This window comes from Petaurus breviceps, unplaced genomic scaffold (assembly GCF_028583685.1).
Source record: "Petaurus breviceps papuanus isolate PSGF00001 unplaced genomic scaffold, PetGlider_PUasm1.0 90849, whole genome shotgun sequence".
Lineage (NCBI taxonomy): Eukaryota > Metazoa > Chordata > Mammalia > Diprotodontia > Petauridae > Petaurus > Petaurus breviceps.
In genome coordinates this window covers 9,565,161-9,574,695 of record NW_027187361.1, presented here as the reverse complement: position 1 = coordinate 9,574,695, position 9,535 = coordinate 9,565,161, and the positions used below count along the sequence as shown (strand labels likewise).

Genomic DNA, 9,535 nt, shown 5'->3' with positions numbered 1-9,535 from the left:
GATTAGCTGGAGAAGGAAATTGCAAAATACTCTAGTATCTTTGCCACACACACACAAAAAAAAACCCAAATTGGGTTGTGAAGAGCCAGACATGACTGAATAATGATGCAACAATTATAAGTATAATTTATTCTTCAAGCTCCATCAAAAACCCCAATCTTTGCTCTCCCTCACCCAAACATTTATTTTTAAGAAAATTTGGTCATGATTGTAGCATTGTACTTTATTCATTTTGTTTTCTCTATGAGACTTCATTAAATAATTCCTCCGTTTACCTGGAAACTTCTACATTGGTCACTACCGTTAATTGCTTCCATATTTGTAGCCAAACAGTTACACAGAGGAGCACAGATTTCTACAGAGAATTAGTCCATGTCTCTGTATACCCTATGTGGTTCAAGTCTCTCAAAAAAGTCTGGTCCCATTTGTCTCCTAAAAGTTCCTGTTTCTAGGACCATTTCAAAAGTGTGCTGTATGTATGTGACTAGCAAAGTATCAGTGAATTCATTTTAAAGTGGTATAAATGGACAAACTAATACCTAAGGCAAGAAGAATTTTTCTTATCCAACAAGTAGATCTAATTTTAGATAAATAAAATTCTCCGTGTGTAAATAGGAATGTTCCCCTTTTTGTAGAAATCCAGCATAAAATGGGCTTTTGAATAATTTTCTTGAAATAAATTCATTTTGGAGTTATTGACTTGAGATACCTGTCCAACCCATGGCAAGGAGACAAAGATTCTGACACTAGTTAAGGGTGGGGTGAGGGGAGAGAGGAGGGAAGGGTCAAGCCATGAAATAACTAGGTTGTGGATTAAGGGTGAGAGCAAGAACAGCATTTGTTAATTACAAGTTTTATCCTGTTTTACTAATTAGTTTCTAGGCTCCTATGTGGCCAAAGGAGTATAAATGTTGCCAATTCCCTCTAAATCTTTATGACTTGGTGCAAAACTTCAATGATCTCTAGTTATGGTTATTCCAGAATGAGGTATTATTGAAAGGGTAGAGCAATTCCAATTTAGGAAGACTTGAATATGAAAGGAGGTAAACTTTTACTCAGTAGGCTGTAAGTGATCCACTGAAGGAAGTTATGCAGATGAAGGAAGTATTGAATTTATTAATAAAGGAGATAAGCATAGCTCTTTCCTGTACCCCAGGCCGGCTCTCCAGGCTCGCACTTCGCCTTGGGACGGAGGCGGAGCCGAGGTGCGGCCGAGCATGGCCTCAGCCCTAGGAAGGCTGAGCGGAAGCCGCTTCGGGATCGTGGCGCTGGGGCGCGGGGCTGCGGCCGGCGGGGCCGGCTCCAGGCCGACCTGGGGGCTGGCCCACAGCCCCAGCCTCGGAGGAGCCGCGGGCGCTTGGCTGGTGGCGGGGCTGGCGGCCCGGCTGGCCGGGGTGGCCGCAGCCTCTGTCCAGCACCAGGCACGGTCCGAGATGGTCCCCAGGACCGAGGGCGCGGCCGGAGGGCTGGAGAGGGCGGACGAGCTGGCCCTTCGCTGCGGCTCCTTCATGGCCCAGCCCGTGACCGCCCTGTCCGAGCTGCGGGCCCGGCCGGGGGACATGAAGACCTGGGTGGAGCTGCTGATCATGGAGACACAGGCCCAGGTGTGCCAGGCTCTGGCGCAGTTGGACCAGGGCGCCAGCTTTTCGGTGGATCGCTGGGAGAGGAAGGAAGGAGGAGGTGGTATCAGCTGTGTGCTGCAGGACGGTCATGTCTTTGAAAAAGCCGGAGTCTGAGTTTCTGTAGTTCACGGGAATCTTTCTGAGGATTTCTGAGGAAACAGAGGGAAGATCCTCAAGACCAAAAATGGTCAGTTGGCCTTTTGTGCCATGGGAGTGAGCTCTGTCATCCACCCCAAGAATCCTCACGCACCCACTTTTCATTTCAACTATAGATACTTCGAAATAGAAGAAGCCGATTGCAACAAGCAATGGTGGTTTGGTGGTGGATGTGATCTCACTCCGACTTATTGGAACCAAGAGGATGCTGTACACTTCCATAAAACGATGCTTGTGACCAGAACGACCCGAGCCTCTACCTCAAGTTAAAAAAATGGTGTGATGACTACTTTGTTATAAAGCATAGGGGAGAGAGAAGGGTAACTGGGGGTATATTCTTTGACGATCTTGACTCCTCGTCATTTTGTCCAAAGCTGTGTCCGTGCTGTTGTACCTTCTTACATTCCCCTGGTGAAAAAACACTGTAATGATCCATTCACACCTCAGGAGAAACAATGGCAGCAACTTCGGAGAGGGAGGTATGTGGAATTTAACCTACTATATGACAGAGGCACGAAATGAGGACTCTTCACTCCAGGATCTAGGATTGAAAGCATCCTTATGTCTTTGCCTCTGACTGCTAGATGGGAATACATGCATGCACCTCCCAAGAATTCCAAAGAAGCTGAGATCCTAGAAGTCCTGCACCATCCCAAAGACTGGGTACACTGATGGGCAGAGAGCAGATGTCTTATGGTCAAGGGAAAATGGAAGTGTGTAAACTATGTCCCTCTGCGCCCTGCAGCTATCGGCATGTGGCAGTTGAATGGAGTATGTGTCTTAAATCAGTCAGGGGCTAATAATCTGTAGGTTCTATGACCTGCAACCTGAAGATCTGGGGGTGTCTTCCCCCCTATTTATCATCACTCTCCCAATGGTGACCTTTGCCAGTGGTACATTGTCCAGGTGATGATTTGGTTTTGTCTTTAAAAAGCTAATGAGCAAACTGCTATGAGAACTGATTATTTTAGTGATATTTTCTATTGCAAAATGTAAAACTGGTTTCAGAATGATATATGATGTTCACAAGTGGCAAATTCAGCAACTCTCAGGACTGGAATAAATTATTTTTTGTTGGAGAAAATTCTTGGAAAGTTATTTTGATGTATTTTTTTTAAGTTCTGTATTTTATCTGGAAACAGGCCTTTGTCATTCTTTAAGTTTCCCTTTCTTATATTAAATGTAAATAAGGACTTAGAGATAAAAAATAATATATTGTTTAGATGAGAAAAACTTTCATGCATAATTGTTTTTTGATTGTATCACTATAGCTATGTGATTTTTAATAGTAATTTTTAAAATCTCATAAGGTATCTGGCCTTGAAAACAGAATAACTGAACTCTGATCATACCACAAATAAAAGCTCTACAACTTAAAACAAAAAGAAGAGAAGCATATTCTGTATTTCTCAGTGCCTCTTCCAGACCATTGTTATGGCACAATCAGTGAGCTAGTGCTCTCACTGGAAGCTCATCACTTCTGATTTTATCATCCTTCCCAAATCTCACTATCAATAGTTACAAGTAACCTCTTTTGCAGGTAGATGGTGTAGCATATAAAGTATATCAGTATATAGAATTCATTATTAAAGTATTAAATTAAAAACAAGAACTTTACAAGATCTACCAGAAGGATAGTTTGTTCATCTCTAAAAAGGCAAACATTTAAATCCATAAAAAGTAAAATCCAAGCAAAGCTTAGAGAAATGAAGGATTCTTTGCTCAGCAAGAAAGCAGATGAATTTCAGTTTTACATGTATACTAAAAACACAAAGTATTTTATGATGCCCTGAAGGCTATTTATGTGATGAAGACTTTTGATTCATCTCAACTGCTCAGCTCTGATGGATTCACACTGATCAGTAACAAGCACATGGTCCTGGAGAGATGGGCTGAATATTTCCAAAGTGTTTCAACAGACCATCATCAACTCATGCTGAAACCATTGACTATATGCCTCCGGTTAAAGACAAACTTCCAAGTGAAGAGGAGGTTTTGAATGCCATTAGGCTTTCATCATATGGCAAAGTGCCAAGTTCTGATTCTATTTCAGCTAAGCAAATGAGAAGGCAGTGGGTCCACTGCTCATACAAAAGTTTATGGAAATCTTCTGGGATATATGGCAAGAGGAAGTCATCCTACAAGAGATCAAGGATACCTCTATTGTCCACTACATAAAAGAAAGGGAAATAGATTGTGATATGACAGCCACAGAGGGGTCACTTTCCCTTAGGCATAGCTGGCAAGATTATTTCCTGAGTCCTTAATTGACTGATCTTTTATCTTGAAGATGGTCATCTAACTGAAAGCCAGGATGCCTTCAGAAAGGACTGAGGAATGGTCAACTGGGTGTTTGCTGCCTGACAACTCCAGAAGAAATGCCAGGAACAGAAAAGAAGTATGCACACAACTTTTGTTGATCTAACCAATGCTTTTAATATAGGAAATCATGAGGGTCTATGGAAGATCATGGCAAAATTTGATTGCCTGGAGATGTTCATCAGTGTTGTACTCAAGTTTCATGATGAGATACTTGCATCAGTTTTGGAGTGGTCAGTGGAGAGAAGCAGGACTGTGTGCTTACTTCCATGTTTTTAGCATGAAGTTTTCAGTAATATTATCAGGTGCCTTTAACAAAGATGAAAATGGCATCAAGTTCAACTGATGGCAAATTATTGAACTTGAAAAGGCTACAAGCCAAGATTAAAGTGGAGGGAGAGTTGGTACTTGACTTTTCATTCATAGATGATGGTGCACTGAATATAGCTTCTGAGAATGAGATGAAACAGAGTATGGATCCATTCTCTGCTGCTTGTGCTAATAAAGGCTTAATTTATACCAAGAAAATAGAGGTTTTCTACCAGACAGCAGCAAATCACCCACTGATGCAAGTATCTCATCATCAGCAATAATACCACATCACACTTATCAGGTTGGCTGACATGATAGAAGAGGAAAATGGTAAATGTTGGAGAAGATGTGGGAAAATTGGAACATGAGTTCCTTGTTGGTAGAGTTTTGAACTGATCCAACTATTCTGGAGAGCAATTTGGAAATATACTGAAAGGACTATATAAAACTGTGCATAGCATTTCTTACTGACCACTACTAAGTCGATATACAAAAGAAATCATAAAAAAGGGTTAAGATCCCATATGTTAAAAAATATTTATAGGAACTCTTTTTGTGGTGATCAAGGACTTGAAATTGAGTGGATACCTAGAAATTAGGAAATGGTTGAGCAAGTTGTGATATATGAATGTTACAGAATACTATTGTCCCATAAGAAATGGTGAGCAAGTGTATATCAGAAAAATTTAGAAAGACTTGCCTGATCTGATGCTTAATGAAGTGAGCAGAACCAGAACAATGTACACAGTAACAGTGACATGTGCAAAGACTGAATTTGTTAGACTTTGTTCTCAGCAATGCAATGATCTAAGACAATTCCTCCTTACTCTTGATGGGAAAAGCTATCCATATCCAGAGAAAGAGCTACAGTCCGGATGCAGATCAAAGCATACTATTTTCTCTATCTCCTTTTTTTAAATTTTGTTTCTCATAGTTTTTCACTTTTGTCCTGATACATCTTTCACAACATTACTAATGTAGAAATATGTTTAATATGATTGTACATATATCACCTATATCAGTTTGTATGCCATGTAGGGAAGGGGGATCGGAAGTGAGGGGGGAAAACTTAGAACTCAAAATATTACAAAAGTGAATATTGAAAACCAAAAGTTAATTAATTAATTAATTAATTTTTAAAGTTTCTTTATGTTGGTTGTTCTGTGTGCAGTAAAGACCTCCCTATCACTCCCACTGCTTCTGTTTCTCACTGTTTGAATCATTCCTATATTTCAAGATCAACTAAGATGCTATAGTATCCTTTAAGCTCTCCCTAATCTGCTCAACGAAAAGTGACCTCTCCCTCCTCTGAACTACCATACAATATCATTCATACCATTTCTGTTGCCTTATAATATAGGTATTTTTACCATGGATGTTTTTCTCTTTTAAACTTTTTAAGGAAAGTACCTGTGAATGGCTTATTTACTTTGGTATTCTGCAAAAAGCCAGTATTAATGACTTATATATGTTAAGTAATTATGAAATAATTATTTTAAGTAAATGCTTCTAAATTTAAAATTACATATTTGTACATATGTATATATTTAAATGTATTGAATTATTGAATAAATGCATGAATTTCGATGTCAATAGTCTCATCTCCAGAAAGAAAACTTTCTCTCATTGACTAGAACAGTCTCTTAAGGAAATGGGTATGGTCCCCCACCCATTTTCTTTTTCTATGGCATTCTAAATGCTAATAAATAAGGAATAATTTAAACAAACATATTATTCACACTGAGTAACTAAATTAACATTTATTCAATGCTTGAGAATACTATGTCTCTAAGATCTAAATAAACCTCAAATGTAAATCAATACCAGGTTTCAGAGTTTCAGCACAAAAAGCAGGCAATCCTATTTTATAGTAAAAACAAGAAAAAAACATAAAACTGAATTTAAATTCCACTTTAATCATGTCTCAATTCTAACTTTGAATTGCAATAGAACACGGAGAATCTGACTCTGTGACTTCAAATGTCTGGGATTGATGGCTTAAGCTACTAAATTACTTAGGCTATTAAGATTCCCACAGAGAAACAGAACAGAAGTTTCACATCAGACTAAAAGGGGATAAAGGTAAGATTTAGCTTCCAAGTAGATGATGCTAGTGCTAGAGGACAGGTTGCTGTTGTTTGTGACCCTATCCAAGTAATAAAAAATGCAAGCTAAGCTAAGCCACTGTAGTACAATTTAGATATATATTGTAGCTCTCTGGAGGACCAATAAATTGTCAATTAGCTCCAATTTGAACCAACAAATTGAGAAAAATAGAATAAGTCATGGCCCACAGTTTACAAACTCAAACATTATAATTGTTTTTCCATTCTCTTTCCTTTGTTTTCTTTTCTTGCTTTCCCTCATTTCTCTTAACTCCTTTTCCTTTCAATAAATAATTCAATGATAACACCTCTTAGTTTGATATTTTGACTGTGCATTAAAACTCACAGGCTGGGGTCTTCAAAGGATGTCCTACTACTACTACTACTACTACTACTATTACTACTACTTCTTCTTCTTCTCTCTCTCTGTCTCTCTGTCTCTGTCTCTCTGTCTCTGTCTCTGTCTCTCTCTCTCTCTGTCTCTCTGTCTCTGTCTCTGTCTCTGTCTCTCTCTCTCTCTGTCTCTCTCTCTCTGTCTCTCTCTCTCTCTCTCTCTCTCTCTGTCTCTCTGTCTCTCTCTCTCTCTCTCTCTCTGTCTCTCTCTCTCTCTCTCTCTCTCTCTCTCTCTCTCTCTCTCTCTCTCTCTCTCTCTCTCTCTCTCTCTCTCTCTCTCTCTCTCTCTCTCTCTCTCTCTCTCTCTCTCTCTCTCTCTCTCTCTCTCTCTCTCTCTGTCTCTGTCTCTCTCTAAGTTTCTAAGTATAAAGATGAGAAGCCTGCTGCTCCTCAACTTTAACTGGTATGTTCTCTATAAAGTCAATCATTTATTTCTGTGAGCTTTTAGATAATGAATTTGTCAGAAAGATAGCAAAAGTTTCCCTCTAAACCAGGAATCACTCTCCCCTTGTGCACACAAAGTCCTAGTGGAGAGTGGGATTAAACTGAAAATACAAAGGTAATTAGGCACATGTAGCATTCCAAGGACTTTTATTTCTTTGCATGGTCCTTAATAAGTGCTCGTTTTGGCATAATGCTCTGCTTGTGAGGAAACTCAGCTGGGCTCTGAGTGTCCATGCCTCTTTTGAGTATAACTGGCTTTTCTTAAGGGCTATTGCTCCATGAAATCATCTTCCCTCACATAATTATCTCTCTGCTCTTCCTAATGGCACTTCCATTGTCATTAGCCACCCTTGTCCCAATGGTCAATGAAATCAATTACATCTCTCATGAGATCTCTACCTCCTTGTAACTCACAAGATTTCATATACACTTCCAACTTGGAATACCAATTTCCTATGATCAAAAAAAGTAACACAAATAAAAGACTACTACATACTCACAAGTGCCATGACTATTTGGAAGATAGGGCTTGGGACCACTCACTCTCATGAGCCTTGGGACTGGCTTAAAGTGATTTTACTTCAATTAAAGCATCATACTTTCAAGGATATGGTTATTCCTTTTGCCCATTTAATCAATTCTGTCTCAGGAATCTTTGAATCATCAGTTCTTTCAGTTTCATAACTGATCAGAAGACACATTTTGTCATCACAGAGCACAATTATAAATTTAGAGACTGGCTCTCCAAAACTTAATTTTCAATTTCAAAATTTCAAATTTCAATTCAAAGGAAACAAGGAAGAAAATATCTATACATGTTGGAAAGATGTTCTTCCTACCCCCTTTGATGAGTCTAGCCTCATTAAAATCAATATTTTAAATATAACAGAAAAGCAACTAACTGTGTTAGGTACTGGGGATGCAATGAAGAATAACAATGTCTCTTGACCTCAGGAGTTTGCAATCTCATAGGTACTTTAAGACATTAACTCAAGTTGTCCTAACAGTGGAAGCAGACTTTCATCTTAGCTGGTGGTGGAGAATGGCTATGGTGATGGCTATATACCAGGTAAGGATAGCATTTCTATGACCATTGGAGCCTCCATCCCAATAACCCCAGCAACCGTGAAATCTTCTGCTTACCTCCGCCTCTGTCTTGACTAAGCAATGCTGCAGTGGAGATTGATCATTCCCTGCCACATTTTTGTAAATGACTAGGAGAGAGGAAACCTAACTTTGCAACTGGTAAGATTCACTCTAAATACAAGAAACATTTCACCTTCCTCTTCAACCATAAAATACTGAGGTACTTTACTAGTAGACAAAGGCATCATCAGCTCACAGACTTATCTTCTATCATTCAGCTAAGTCCTAAAATCACTAAGACTATTTCACCCACCCTGGCAGCTAAAACCCAAGATATTGTTCCCTCCTTCCTATTACAATGTGAATTCTGTGGGAGCAGAGACTGCCTTGTTTTTCTATTTGTATTTCTACTGCTCAAGATGATCCTTGATACATAGTAAACATTTAACAAATAATTGGTTAATTCACTTACAAATGAGACATAAATGAGAACACAATGGGACAAAGAAAACTAATTACTGCTTGAACTGCATTAAAGATAATTTCAACCTTGAAAATGTGGAGAATTCATCAAAGTATAATTCTACATTGTATCTAATTCTCTGTAACCAGGAAGAATTGTCTGCTGGTGTTGGAAATGATGTGACCCTGGAAAGGAAATTCTCAATCCCTCCTAGATTTTGTGATAGAAGAGAGCTAGTCAAAGTATAAACTAAAATGTGATTTGATTTGAGGGGAAAAAATTTCAAATGATTCAAATACATGATAGTTGGGATCCATGTCACTAAGTTTTATAGATAAAGTCAGTTAAGGAGGGAAGGGGAAATTTCAAGAAGAAAATCTAAAGACATAAATGAGAAGAGGAGCCAAAAATATGAGGTCTCTGAAAAGGCATGTTAAAACACAACTAGCTTACTATACTATAAATAAAAGATGGAAACAAAGATTGAAAAGAGAATTATGTTTGAGTATAGTTAGACTCTATAAAATAATTCCAGGAGACCTGAAACAGACGTAGCTTAAACATGTGAAGAAAGATAAAGTTAAGGGAAAAGAGTTTTGTTGTGTGGAGAGGAACATCAAAGAAGGAATAGAATT

General features: G+C 38.8%; 1 pseudogene; it reads left to right on the top strand.

Annotated features, from left to right (window-relative positions):
- Window positions 1-1,217: 1,217 nt before the first annotated feature.
- Window positions 1,218-3,171, top strand: LOC138149833 (oxygen-dependent coproporphyrinogen-III oxidase, mitochondrial pseudogene; annotated as a pseudogene).
- The last annotated feature ends 6,364 nt before the right edge of the window (window positions 3,172-9,535 follow it).